The sequence below is a fragment of the Triturus cristatus genome, chromosome 4_2, assembly GCF_964204655.1.
Source record: "Triturus cristatus chromosome 4_2, aTriCri1.1, whole genome shotgun sequence".
Taxonomy (NCBI): Eukaryota; Metazoa; Chordata; class Amphibia; order Caudata; family Salamandridae; genus Triturus; species Triturus cristatus.
The window spans coordinates 939,595,981-939,610,457 of NC_140586.1; the positions used below are offsets into that span (position 1 = coordinate 939,595,981).

A 14,477-nucleotide genomic window follows, 5' to 3' on the forward strand; every position below is an offset into this window, starting at 1 on the left:
GGAAGGAAGGGTTTGATTTTCCTTAAGATGCCCATTTGGAAGTAAGCTCCTCTGGTGGCTAAACTTATGTGCTCCTGCATGTTCAGCATTATTCCCAGTGATTTAGTGGAATCGATGACGTGCGGCATGCTATTGTGGGCTGTTTAAATGTTTCATTCATTGTTTTGTGATTGTTTGGAGGGTGCAATTAAAGGAATTCGCTTTTGACAGTATTTAGCTTAAGGTGGTTGCATTGAGAGACCAAATATCTTCAAAGGAGGAGATTTTCAGGTGAAGTTGGGTGTCATTGGCGTACGTGTGAAAATTGATGTTTAATGATTTCAAAATTCCGGTTAACGGCTTCACGAACAGGTTAAAGCTAGTGGGTGCGAGCAAGGAACCCTGGTGAACCCCTAATGAGACAGGTGAGGAGTTGGACAGGGAATGATGAATCTTTATCAATAATAATCCCTAGCATGAGGGCTTCCAACTGGTGTGCACAGGACAGGATTATAGCTATATCAATTCAATGTTATTAATCCAATCAATCACGCTCAACCTTCTGTAGCCCACCACTGCAGGACCACCGAGAATGAAAAATGCCACAATGAAGGGAGCGCCGTATTCAGTAATCAGTATTTGCAAATGCAAATTTGTTCCCAACTGATTCAATCAAAAAGGCAGATTTCCTTGAATCAACAGATCCACAATTTATTGCACGTCACTTTAGGATAGTGTTTCCACAACGATTATGGCAGTTCATCAATACTGATGGACAAGCTTGTAGCAGTTCATCAACAGAAGTTCCTAATAAATTCAGCCAAATTGGCTGATTACTGAATACGGCGCTCCCTTCATTGTGGTATTTTTCAATGATGAATCTTTATTCTTTGAGATCTATTGTGGAGGAAGGAGGGGAATCAGTCTAGGATGGGACCAGAAAGCCCCATCTTGCTTTCTAGTTAGTCAAGGAGGCTGTCATGTTTGACCGTATCAAATGCTGATGAGAGGTCAAGAACGATTAAAAGGCAGGATTCATTTCGATCAATCATTTGTAACACGTCGTCAATTATGTGAGTCAGGGCTGATTCCGTGCAGCATCCCTGAAGAAATCCGGATTGAAATTGGTTTAAGAGTTGGAATTGCTCTATGTGATTGCATACCTGGGTATGGACACATTTCTAGAGGAGCTTTGAAAGAATCAGGATGCCAGAGATAGGGCGGAAGTTATGTAGATCAGTGTGGTCTGCTGTGGGGTTTTTTAAGAATGGAGGTTATCTGTCCAGACTTGAGGCAGTCTGGTATAGTGCCTTGACTTAATGGATCGTTTACTATTTTGGTCCAGAGTGGGAGAAGAGAGGTTTTAATCTCAATGACGAGTTTCGAAGGAAGCGGATCGCTGAAGTGGTTCGAAGGTTTAAGTGTTGACAGGATTTTTAGTTTGGTAGTTTCATCAAAGGTTTTGGATGAACACCAAAATGCATTATTTTTGTGGGATGTGAAAGGAGCCCACGCCAGCCCCCACGCAGGTGGGTGGGGGCTGACGTGTGAAAGCACCGGGAGGTGATCCAATGCAGTCTTTAAGTCACTTTCAATCTTTTCCGTCTTTCCCAGGAAGAAGGTGGCAAGTTCTTCGCAGTTAGGCTGCAGATTAGACCTAGAAAACAAGTTGGGTTTCCTGTTAGATTGCAATTTAACGAGTTCAAGCAGTGTTTTAAGTCGATTCTTGGCATTGTTTAGCTGTTTCCTAAAGACGTTTGCTTTTGAGCTATGTAAATGATTCTTACAGATCTCAGGTGCTGGAGGTGTTTGAGCGAGGAGGAGAATGTCCATGACCATTCAGCCAATCTTAAGTTGCATCTTTCAACATTTAGACTACCATTGTACCAAGGCTCGGAGTCTTTGGTGGATACTCTTTTTAATTGTAGGGGTGCCATAGAGTCTAGAATAATTGTTATTGAATTAGTGCAATGATCAGTAAGGTCCTGGATATCTGACATGTCCTCGGGAGCGGGTAGGATGTAATTGTTGATAGATGTCAGTTCATTCAGGTTTATGCTTCGAAGGTTCCTTTTCTAGTGTCTGTTTTTATTATTTGAACCTTTTTTGAGGACAGCGATTCAGTGATGAGCAAAGTTATGCAGTGGTCTTTTGTCCAGTCACATGGAATGATAGATTCACGTGGATTGGAATTATCTTTAGAGATAATTAGTTCCAAGGTCGCTTCCAGGTTGCGGGTTGGACTTTTGCAGATTTGGATCAGGTTTAGGTCAGCTAGGAAGGTTTTTAGGCTAATCACCGAATGGTCATTTGGGTCATTCCAGGAGAGGTTGAAGTCACCGAGGGAAAATTGGGCACAGTATACACCAGAGTTGGTTGTGATGATTTCCATAATTTGTTCAATGGATGGGAGGTTATCTCCTGGAGGGTGGTAAAACGTATGCAGTTTGTATCGAGGCCTATCTTTACTCAGGATATAGATGCCTAGATAGTCACACGAGATGAGAGTAACATTTTGTGCTTACTTCACAGAGAGATTATTGTAGTGAGTACAGGGTGTTACCTCCACCAGGTCGGTTGGGTCTATCTAATCTGAAGGTGTCGTAGCTGGGTGGTACTAGAATGTCGAACGTTGGTGTGGAGGAGTCATTTAGCCAAGTTTCAGTCAGGACTATCAGGTCAAGATCATGAGTAAGGATAAGGTCAGCAATATCCACCGCGTGTTTAGATGCCGATCTGCAATTGAGTAGCGTACATTTCAGGTGGGGTATGGAGACAGCGGAGGCAGCCTGCGTGATCGGAATTTGCTTGAAGTTGGAATTGTTAACTGCTCTGGGATTGGGCCTAGGATCTCTATGTGGATTCGACTGAAGGAGGAGGGAATAAATATTGTTGTCCGATAGAGTATCTTTCATCCTGATGAGTCAGGTGGAGGCGTTGTGGTAGGGAATTGTCTTCCAGGTCAAATGAGGAGACGTTGCGTTTTCTTAGATCCCATTGGATGTGGAGGATGACATCCATGTAACTTGATTGTTATTGGATTGCTAAAGGGAGTGTCTATTCTTACCCATCGGCCTAGTGGGACACCAACAATTAGCGAGATCAGAGGTGAGGGATATTAGGCTTTGAACCTCAGGCTTAAGTTGATGAAGCTCCTGAGAGATATCGGTGAGTTTTGAGTCAATAGTAATGTGGGAACAGGAGCTTGTGATGTGGGTCAGGGGGCCAAGATAGAGGGTGCTCTGGTGTATGGTGTTAGGGAGCAGCTGTGGTGGGAGAACCAGGGGAGGGGTAATAGAGATGGAGTTATGATTGAGGAGTGGGGGTGTGGGACTCATAAACTGGTTGATGAGGAGATAGGTGCCATGTTACTGGTCAAGTTAGGGGGTTCCGAGATAGCAAGTGTCATGGTTTGGTCAAATGGGTGTCACAGCTGTATCAGTGGTGACAGCGGGGGAGTGTCCAGAGGTAAGGGGCAGACATGAGGTGAAGGTGTTAGTATCGAGTCAGTGTATTTCTGTGGTCGCTGCTCTAGGGTTGTAGAGAGGGCTCAGACTATTATGACGACAACTGTCGGTTGAATCAAGCGGCAAGGGTAATGGTGAATGAATGATGTTGGGTAATCTGATGAAGGTGGATAGGGAGGAGAGGAAAGGGGTGGAGCAATACAAGTAGTGGGGAGAGGGGAAGATACAGAACGAGGTACCTGTGGGATGACTAAAGGGCTAGGATGAGCTTTGGTCAGGGAGGAAACTTTGTCACAGAGAGTTTCATGAGTGAAGAAAATTTCATCAAGGGATTCTAAGTTGCATTCAGATGCTTGGATGAGGATAATCCCATTATTATAAAGGGAGATGGTTGCCTCTGCTCGGCAAACGATAGAGGGAGTTACAGAGAGTCTGAGACCGTGGGGGGCTTTAGTGGATGCAGTGATCCGAAGCAGAGAGCAAAGGGCATTACTTCATTGTGCTGGTCTTTTAGTGCAAAAGATAAGGTCACTTATGGTAGTTCCTTTATTCGTGCAGACATAGTGGGTGGAAATAAGGGTTTCTGGGTGAAATTTGATAAGTCTGTGCTTGAAGTTCTTGAACACGCTTTTAGATAGTTATGGGGAGTATATGATAGTGTAGGAAGTACTGCTATCTGGAACTAGTTTGGAGTCTAGTGATCTTCGAGAAAAAGAATCCATGGCTAAGGGCACCACATTTCTATAGTTGAATAAGGGGAGGGACCCGGGTACTAAATGCTCACATGTGGGGGGAAGCTGAGGGGAGGAGAGGGGAAAGGGGGTATGGTCAGATAAAGAAAGGAACGGATGGGGAAAACCTTGGGGTGGCTGGAGAAAAGTTCCATGACTCCGTTCTACAAAGACAGCCCATTAAACAGCAGCATCATGACAGAAGATGTCCAGAGAGAAGAGGGTACTCTTTCTGTTTTGGGCTTCCCAGTGTTATATGCATAAGATTACTAGGTGGAAATCAGCAAATCCTGAAGGGAGGGCCCAGCTGCGAATATAAAAAAAGGGAAGTTGAAATACATTAGGTCAAACTATATTATGCAACTAGGAAGATGGAAACCGGATTAGAGGGATAGGAGGGATGAAGGAAGAGTGGCCTAGGATGAGGGGCTGAGAGGTGAGTAGAGATGCTATTGGAAATGTGATAGACCGAGCCAGTCTGGAAATCTAAGCAGAATTAGTAAACAACATCATTCTAAGATGGCCGCCACCTTGGAAACACTTAGAAGCTATAGAACATGATAGTCCTTTTTTCATGTCCATAAGAAGGGCATGCTGAATCCTATGTTGATATCTAGATTCCTAGAGTCTTAGAGGCACCGCCATTTTAGATTGGAGGGGGGCTGTGGGGGTCAATACATGATGCAGGGCCTACAAGGCCCAGATAAAGCCCCTTTATGCCACAAGGGCCCCAAATACAATCAGCACACAAAATGCTCTCACGATCAGGCCTTGAGACAACAGCGAAGGGAATCCTCCTGAAAAAAGAGTTAGTAGTGAATGAAACCAGGCAGCTCCATGAACAATAATATTTGATGTATGGCACAACATCCTGATGTCTACCCTACTGTCTTCCTGATCCATCTCTTACTCCAAGAACTGTTCTTGTTTTGACAAAACCTACACCTTATGCATCTACCTAAAGCTGTAACTAGTGTATGAGTGCAACGCGAGCATGCTTTTTTTTTCTAAGTTACTCACGAACACCTTAGCTGGAATAAATAAGATGTTTCATGTTCAAAGGAACTTTTATGTAAATATCTGTGTATGGTTAAATATGCCTTCATAAGTTTCAACAATAGTAATAAATGAGATGGTTTTACAATCAATTAAAAATTGTGTATGCACATTCCTTTTTTTTCATTTAAGTAATTTAAATCTCTTTACATCCAACAGAAAACAATCCTTGATTGTACAAAATGTTTTAGAATAATGAAGATAATACTGTAAATCTGCAAAAGCTATGTCCGAAATATTGAGTGCCAGTATTCAGGAAAACATAAGTGCCGTCAGAGACAGCCGAACCTGAACATAAACAGACAGATCTTGGAAGTACCATCAAGGGCAATTCGGTGGGTCTACGAGTCTCAGCTGTGCACCTCCGTGCCTCAAGATGAAGAAATGACCTCTAGAAAATTAAGACAACACTGATCAACCACTTCTTGTGTAAACATGTGCAATAGCAGCTCTGATCATGAGATGGTTACAGCAGCGCTCTGCTTCATAAACTGTTATCAGACCACCATTCAGTGCTAGAGGTGTATTGTAAACTCTTTCAGACCATTCCAAAGCAACCGGCAAAAAGCACAATGGAGTGCAGCCAGACAACTAAAAGTTAAAAGAAATTGGTGTTCTGCTGTATAAGTACTGTCCCAGTGTGCACCGAGCTGAAGGACAATGGATCTTTACCCGCAAGCTTGCAGAACCATTATCCAGTCTAATGACACAACCACCGACAAAGAAGCCTTACACACGTTATGAGAGTGGCGAGTATTTGGTGATCTTTGTACTTTAGTGTTTAATCAGAAAGCAAGTGTGCAAAATACCACACACATACAGGATGTGTGAGAATAACACAAGTGCTTTATCGGTCATGTTGGCCCTTCAGGAAGCACAGTCAAGAGATGTAGAAAAATATATACCCGACTCAGAGACACTAACCAAGAAAGAAAAAACATACACTTGCAGTGAATGTGGAAGTAGTTTTACGGAATCATCTAAACTCAGGAGTCATCAGCGAACACACACAGGGGAAAAGCCATTCAAGTGCAGTGAATGTGGGAAGGGCTTTTTATATTTACCAAGCCTAAAACGCCATCAGGGAACACACACAGGGGAAAAACCATATCATTGCAGTGAATGTGGAAGTAGTTTTAGGGAATCTGCAACATTAAGGAAACATCTGCGAAAACACACTGGAGAAAAACCATTCAAGTACAATGAATGTGAGAAGAGCTTTATAAGCTTATCAGGCCTAAAACAGCACCAGAGAACACACACAGGGGAAAAACCATTCAAGTGTAGTGAATGTGAAAGTACTTTTAGTTACTCTTCAGCATTACTTATTCATCAGCGAATACACACAGGGGAAAAACCATACCCTTGCAGTGACTGTGGCAGTAGCTTTAGGCTTTTGACAACATTAAGGAATCATCTACGAACACACACAGGGGAAAAACCATTCAAGTGCAATGACTGTGGGAAGAGTTTTAGTCAATATTCACACCTAAAACGGCATCAGGGAACACACACAGGGGAAAAACCATATCATTGCAGTGAATGTGGAAGTAGTTTTAGGGAATCTGCAACATTAAGGAATCATCTACGAACACACACAGGGGAAAAACCATTCAAGTGCAGTGAATGTGGAAGCAGTTTTAGTTACTCTTCAGCATTACTTATTCATCAGCGAATACACACAGGGGAAAAACCATACCATTGCAGTAACTGTGGAAGTAGCTTTAGGGATTTGACAACATTAAGGAATCATCTGCGAAGCCACGCAGGGGAAAAACCATTCAAGTGCAGTGAATGTGTGAAGAGCTTTAAAAGCTCATCAGGCCTAAAACTCCATCAGAGAACACACACCGGGGAAAAACCATACCATTGCAGTGAATGTCTGAAGAGCTTTAGTCGATTATCACACCTAAAACAGCATCAGAGAACACACACTGGAGAAAAACCATACCATTGCAGTGAATGTCTGAAGAGCTTTAGTCAATTAACAAACCTAAAACAGCATCAGAGAACACACACAGGGGAAAAACCACATCATTGCAGTGAATGTGGAAGTCGTTTTAGTGATGCATCAGCATTCAAGTGCCATCAACGAACACACACTGAGGAAAAATAATACCATTGCAGTGAATGTCTGAAGAGCTTTAGTCGCTTATCAGACCTAAAAAAGCATCATAGAACACACACAGGGGAAAATCCATTCAAGTGCAGTGAATGTGGGAAGATCTTTATATCAGGATTAAAAGAGCATCAGAGAAGACACACAGGGGAAAAATCATTCAAGTGCAGTGAATGTGGGAAGATCTTTATATCAGGATTAAAAGAGCATCAGAGAACACACACGGGAAAAACCGTTCAAGTGCAGTGAATGTGCAAGTAGTTAGTGACTCTTCAACATTAAGGATTCATCAGCGAACACACACAGGGGAAGAACCATTCAAGTGCAGTGAATGTGGGAAGAGTTTTATATGTTTATCACGCCTAAAACGGCATCCGCAAACACACACAGGTGAAAAACCATTCAAGTGCAGTGAATGTGGAAGTAGTTTTAGTGAATCTTCAACATTAAGGATTCATCAGCGAACACACACTGGGGAACAACCATACCATTGCAGTGAATGTGGAAGTAGTTTTACTGCTTCCTCAGATCTCCGGATCCATCAGCGAACACACACTGGGGAAAAATCATTCCAGTGCAGTGATTGTGTGAAGAGATTTTGTCGCTTATCAGACCTACATAAACATCAGCGAACACACACAGGAGAAAAGCCATATCATTGTAGTGAATGTGTGAAGAGCTTCAGTCAATCTTCAAACCTGAAAAAACATCAGCGAGCACACCACCACCACTGAACACACATAGAAATAAACATAGAGCTGCAGTGAATTTGGTAATAATTTAAGTGCATCAAAAATAATACTGCCCCATCTGTGAATGTACACTGATGCAAAAAGTGCAGTTATTGTGAGATGAAGGAATTATAGAAACTGATATAATGACAATAATGCGGGACATTCAAATACCAGCTGATAAAAAGCAGGGCATAGAAGACTGAACTAGCAGGAAAGAAGAAAAACACCTATATTTGAAAAATACAAAAGTGTCTATTCTCTGCTATTGTTTATTTCCCTATAGCTAGGAAAAATATGAAATATCAGGAAAACCATTGGGAGACTAGCACAACGTGGAGTAAAAGTAAATACACATTGTTGGTTTTTATTCTATGAGAGAGTTGTAACAAATGAAATCCAAGCACACCTGACCATGCTACCTGTAAAATCAACACCATGAACAATGCTTGGACTAACAAGGGTATTTTCAGCTAATTTGAGAGATTATTAATAAAACATATAAACCCAACACACTCAAAACAGTTTAACACGCACAGGCTGGACATTCTTTAGAGCTGATTGTGGTGTTTGGTCTTTTTATGCATCATTACTGGTTCTGTTATAGTGGGCAGAGAACTGTGTAGAAAAGTGATAGCAGTAGAATGTGTGCTGCAGCTCTCTGGGTTAATCCTTTGCAGTGCATGACATTTACCTATGTCCCGGACTAACTTAGAGTTTCAAGCTTTTTTAATAGTATGGAAGACTATTCTTCAAAGCCCCTGTAAGATCATACAGTGCTAAAATTCTAGCAAAGGCAATCTATGGCGCCAATCCACTGGTGTTACTGAGTAGGACCTGCTTGAGCTATTGTCGTATGTAACTTGTAAAACAGAATTCTGTGGGTTCCTCTGGGTAATAATAATCCCATAGTCCTATGGAAGCTTAACTTGAAATGTATAATTGGCTATAATGAAACTAAAAGCCTTCCTGGACTGGGCCAAGATATGGGTAAGTAAGTAGTCCGTACTTATGTAAGTCTTTGTTACCTGACGAACTCTTCTGAGATTCCGAGTAGAAAGTTCACTGAATTATTTTGAGAATCTTTGTTGTCACTTAGTGTATATAATTGGCGCACTGGTCACAGTTTATTCTGCTCAAATCTGTGCATGGAATTGTGTTAAAGTGTCCTAATTTTGTGAGCATATGCGCTCTAATACTTTTAAATTCAGGGGACTATATCTAAAAATGTATACAATTATATACAATTTCTAAAGTGAGGCTTAGTCATTTTGTATTTTTAGCAAACCAAAACATTCGACACAAAGAATAGGGAAACGAAAATGCAATAGAAAGGTGACCGGGTCGACTTCTGCGCAAAATTGTATTTATAAGTTACAATGTTCAGTTCAGATGCTCTAAGGATAAGAAAACGGCCATGAAATATTTCGAAAACAAAGACAAAAGTCCCCACAAGATAAAGAAGTATTGTCCTGAGCAAATGTCCAATACACAATGTACACAAATATGCTGTTTTGGGTATAGTCATCTCTTAATTTTCAATCTTGCAACACATCTAAGGCGATATTTTAGCCAATCTTATTCTCAGTTTTGTAATGCATCTAAAAATCGTTACTGTAGCCAAAACGTGTTTCGTCTGTGATGTATAGCACTGACAAGCATCCTACTTACCAAATCCAGTGTGTTTCTAAAAATTGTTTTTGCCACATATATTAAAGGGACCAGAAATCCCTATATTTCCTAAACTAAAAATCCACCTGTTTTAATGCAATCACATATTTCGGTTTCATATTTAAAACAATAAGTTGTTCATATCTTACAATACCGAGCATGAGTTTACCTACAAAAGCATATTTGTGGACATTGTATATTTGGACATTTGCTCAGGATAATCCTTCTAGGGATATGAAAATGATTGTATTCGTTTTTGTGAATAGGAAGACCAAATAACTATAAAACTTGTTTATTTTTTGGCCTCTGATAATCTTTAAAACATATGCTAGCCGATATGTTTATAAAGCTGGTGTGAGATACAGGATAGGACACTAGGTCCACATCCAGTAGACTGGGACAAGGTCAATTTCAGACCTTGGAAATTAAACCTTTACAGGGCTCAAAAACTCTGCTTGCCCACTCACTATGGCAAGATGAGCTATTTTTAGGGCCTACTCAACCTTTGTCAAGCTGACAACAGGTGTTCTGCTTGCTCACAAAGTGAATGAGCAATAAAAATGCCTTTAAATCTTGTCACATTTGCTTCGCTTTCAGAGACAGGGGCCAACAGTCAGTTTGTCTTCTTACATTTACTTTTCTTTCTGTAACTCAAGTTAGAAGATTTTGTAAAGTGAACTGTGTGACATTCGCGCTGTACAAAGCATGTGGAATTAAAGGCTGTAAAATTTCAGGCTGAATAGCTAATAAGTGAACTGTTCAAACATTTCAAATATATGTCACTAGTTATGAAGACACATTTTTGTAGTTCTGTGATGAAAAAAAGATTTTCATAAGATCAAAACAACTTAACTTGGTGATGTGCACATTTTAAATATATTTCCAAACATTGTTTATGCCCTATATATTTTCATCTGTAAAAATGCATGTTAGTGGGAAAGTTTGTGGCCATTTCAATAGAAAATATGCTATCTGTAACTGACTTCACTACCACATCATACTTTAGTAATATATTTATGAAAAGTGAGGTATATATGTGGGCTCACTTCTTGTTATACATGGAGCACACGGTTAGTCGAGTTTTTTTGTACAGCAGAAATAGTGAACTTGCATATTTGAAGGTGCTTACTTATGTGATAATAAAGAAAAAGGCAGCGCTAAAAGGTGAAATGTTTGTCTAGGATCACACAATTTGGGACCAGTTCTTGGGTCAAGTACATTACAGTTAGGTCGAGTAGATTATTCAAGTTACTAGATCTGCAAGTCTAGTAACATTTTTGTGATTTTTCAAGCCTTGCTTTAGTTGCTATTAAATGCTAGAAAGAGAATAGCAGATCTATGGAGCAGGAGTTCCATCCACCCTGGCAAGTTTGGTGTGGAAGTTCTTGTGAATTCAAGTAAAGAAAAACAACTTTTTGAACCTCTGGGAGCTCCTGCGGCCTAGGTGATGGTCCGGCCATCGCAAATAGATATGTCTTGGGTCGATTATCCCAGAGGCCCGAGAGCGACCCAAAGTCAAAATCCTAAAGGGGGTTCCCTCCCCCCCTCACCGCGTCCCCAGGTAGATCAACAGATCGTCTGCATATAGGCAAATTCCATATGTTCTGCCACTCCACGACAATACCAGGCTTTCCCCACCCCAGCTAAAGAGCGCGGCCAACGTATCAACTGCCAGCCCGAGCAGGAGTGGGGATAGAGGGCATCTTTGGTGGGTGCCACGTGATATCCTGTACTGCGGGTATATAGCCCTGCCAGTCTTAACTGGTGCAGTGGGGAGAGTATATAACAGCTTAACCCACTTCAACCAACCCACTCCAGCCCCACTTTCTGCATGACCTCAAACAAGTAGTCCCAACTCACTGTATCAAAATCCTTTTCCAGGTCCACTGAGAGAAAGGCAGCTTGGGCAAGAGTCCGCGCATCTGAATGGAAAAGCACTAAATATAATCTGCATAGGTTGTATGAAGTATTGCGGGAGGGGATGAACCCGTTCTGATCGAGATGGACCAAGTGGGTCATATATGGAAGTAGTCTGAGTGCCAGGACTTTACTTAATAGTTTAAAGTCGGTGTTAAGCATAGACCGAGGCCTATTTGCTGCTGAAGGCTTTCAAGGGGTGGAACAACCCGGTGAGGCATCTAGGGAGTCTGCCACGGGGTCGGACTAGTGACCCAACTAATGCACTAAAAATATGTAGATATGGTTAACATACAACCCAGAACTAGGCAGAATGTGTGCAAAGGATTGCAAGGCATACGTTGTCAATACTTGGGTATAACAAAAAAACTGGATAAGCGTGTCAGGAACACTACATAATCCTTATTGCAGGTAGTAGTGCAGGATATGTATATACTGTCTGATTTATTCCTTGTGTTGCTCAGTTAGATGGGGGTGGGGGTACAATGTTGGTAGATGATGTTCGTTGGAATATACTAAGGACACCACAGGAGATCCCAGATTGTGATGCAGTTGTTGACATAACAACTGGGGATGGACAATAATAGTGTGCTCAAGCACAATGTCACATACAATTAGGACACGTTACTATAACTGTACTCTCTGTATTATACTGTGCATGTATAATTAAGCAACTGGTAACAATGTATAACTGTAATCAAGGAGGCATTATTCTGGAACATAAACTTAATTAAATGTGTTTAAAAAAAAAGAATAGACCGAGGCCTAAAATCTTTCACCCCAGCGTCATGGACCATCATCTTAGGGAGCAGGATCACCATTGCCAACTGCGTAGAGGCCTGCAAGTGCCTTCGTCGCAAAGCCTCGTTATACATAGTCACCAAATGGGGGACCAGTCCAGTTCCTTACCTCGCTAAGAACTCGGCCGGGAAGCCATTCGGGCCTGGCATTTTACTGCCAGCCATGAAAGCAATTGCACCACTGACTTCTTGAAAAGTAATGGGCCACCTAACTCCCCCGCAACCTCGTCATCAACTGCGCGAACGTCCAGTGGGGCCAGGAAAGCGCCGATCTCCGCCTGTGAGGCTCCCTGTGGGCCAGTGCATAAATACTCATAATATCTCTGGAAGAGACAATTAATTTTACCCAGGTCATATTCAGTTGTGGCTATATTGGTCTTAATGAGAGTTATTGGGGAACCCTGGGTTCAGCCTAATTAGCCACACCAGTAGGCATCCAGCCTTCCCTTCTTCATGCTGCACTCTATCCATATACGTCCTATAGTCATGAGACTGAAGTCTCTCCAGAGCCTCATCATATTGTTTCAATTTAGCCGATAACCGCTCATGTGCCTGTGCCCCCAGACTCTGCATATTATCCAGTATACGCAAATTTTCCTCCAGGTCCAAGAGCTCCTGGTGCAGTTCCCTCTGTATTGCAGTCGTCTGACCCATGGGGTGCCCCCTCACCACCACTTTAAATGCCTACCATTCCACCAATGTCAAAGATGCCGTGTCTGCATTCTCAGAAAAATATTCATCTATTATGGACCGCAGAGATTCCGCAAATGGTACGTCCTCCAGCGCCAGAGGGTTAAGTCTCCATGTTGTGATTGAGGGTCTCTGCCCATAGGGTTGGTACATCATTAACAGGGGGCTATAGTCCGAGAATGTTTGACCAAGATATTCAGTGTGTTTAATAGAACTACCGATGGTTGGGGAGCACCAGAATGCATCCAGTCTTGTATGGAGATGGTGTATGTGAGAGTAAAAGGAATATTCCCTGTTTCTATTATGTTGGAGCTGCCATATGTCTTGTAGATCCCTGTGTGCCATCCACTCCCGCAGCCCAGCTGCGGTCCTGTATGCTCGGACCACAGGAGGGGCAAGTGAGAGCGATCCAGCTGCACATCAGCTACACTATTGAAGTCCCCCGTCCCCCCCCCCCCCCCGCACCATCGGTCCAACTTTTATGTCCGCTACGCAGGCGGAGAGAGATGACAAGTACCTTACCTCTGCATCAATTAGTGTGCATGTTGCTTCATAAGGGACCCCTGGGAGGATCGATATCAGTATCCTCCGGGCTTATGCTGAGAATGTGGTGGCAAAAACTGCCCTCTCCATCTCTTGCATAGGTTTCCCACCTCCCCCTGGGTAAGATGCATCTCCTGCAGGTGTACTATCTGTATCCCCAGCAGTTTCAGGTAGCTATGTATGTTATGAACCCCATCCCCCTGAGGTTCCAAGTGACTAGCTTCAGGTCCTGATGTACAACAGCCATCTTTTATCGCTCCAAGTTCCCTCCTTTTCCTGCGCCTCCTACTCCATCCTGGTCATGAAGAATCAAAAATGAGGCATCCCCGCATGCATGAGGAACACAACAAATCAAACATATAGTGTCCCAATGTTCAACAACTCCCTGGCCCCAGATCATTCTGGCAACGGTCATCTGCCCAAACACTAAATACATCTTGGTGCAAAACAATGAAGGCCCAAACCAGTCTCAGTAACAGCCTTCAGGGGGTCATGGTCACACAGAACAGTGCGCTGTGGTGTGTACAGCAATATTTTAAAGAACATTGTGATGCGCAGCGGCACCCCAAGCACCGGTCTGTGTTCTTGACCAGCCAAGACAGGTCGTCCACTATTATATGAGTTCAACTGCAGTTTTCGGGGTCACCACCAGGAGCTCCAAACTGTTACTGTCAGAAATGTCCGATTCTGAGCCCTCAGTCCCTTTCATAGATCGCGGTCTCGCTTCTGATGGGGAACCACTGTTCCGGGCGATCTCAGCCACCTCCTGTAGT

General features: G+C 42.6%; 1 pseudogene across 1 annotated transcript in view; it reads left to right on the forward strand.

Annotated features, from left to right (window-relative positions):
• Positions 1-10,917, forward strand: part of LOC146838990 (uncharacterized) — a 204,432-nt pseudogene extending 193,515 nt beyond the window's left edge. The window contains exon 4 of the transcript XR_014960738.1: positions 5,393-10,917. The product of XR_014960738.1 is annotated as an uncharacterized LOC146838990 (transcript). The remainder of the gene's footprint in view (positions 1-5,392) is intronic.
• Positions 10,918-14,477: the final 3,560 nt, after the last annotated feature.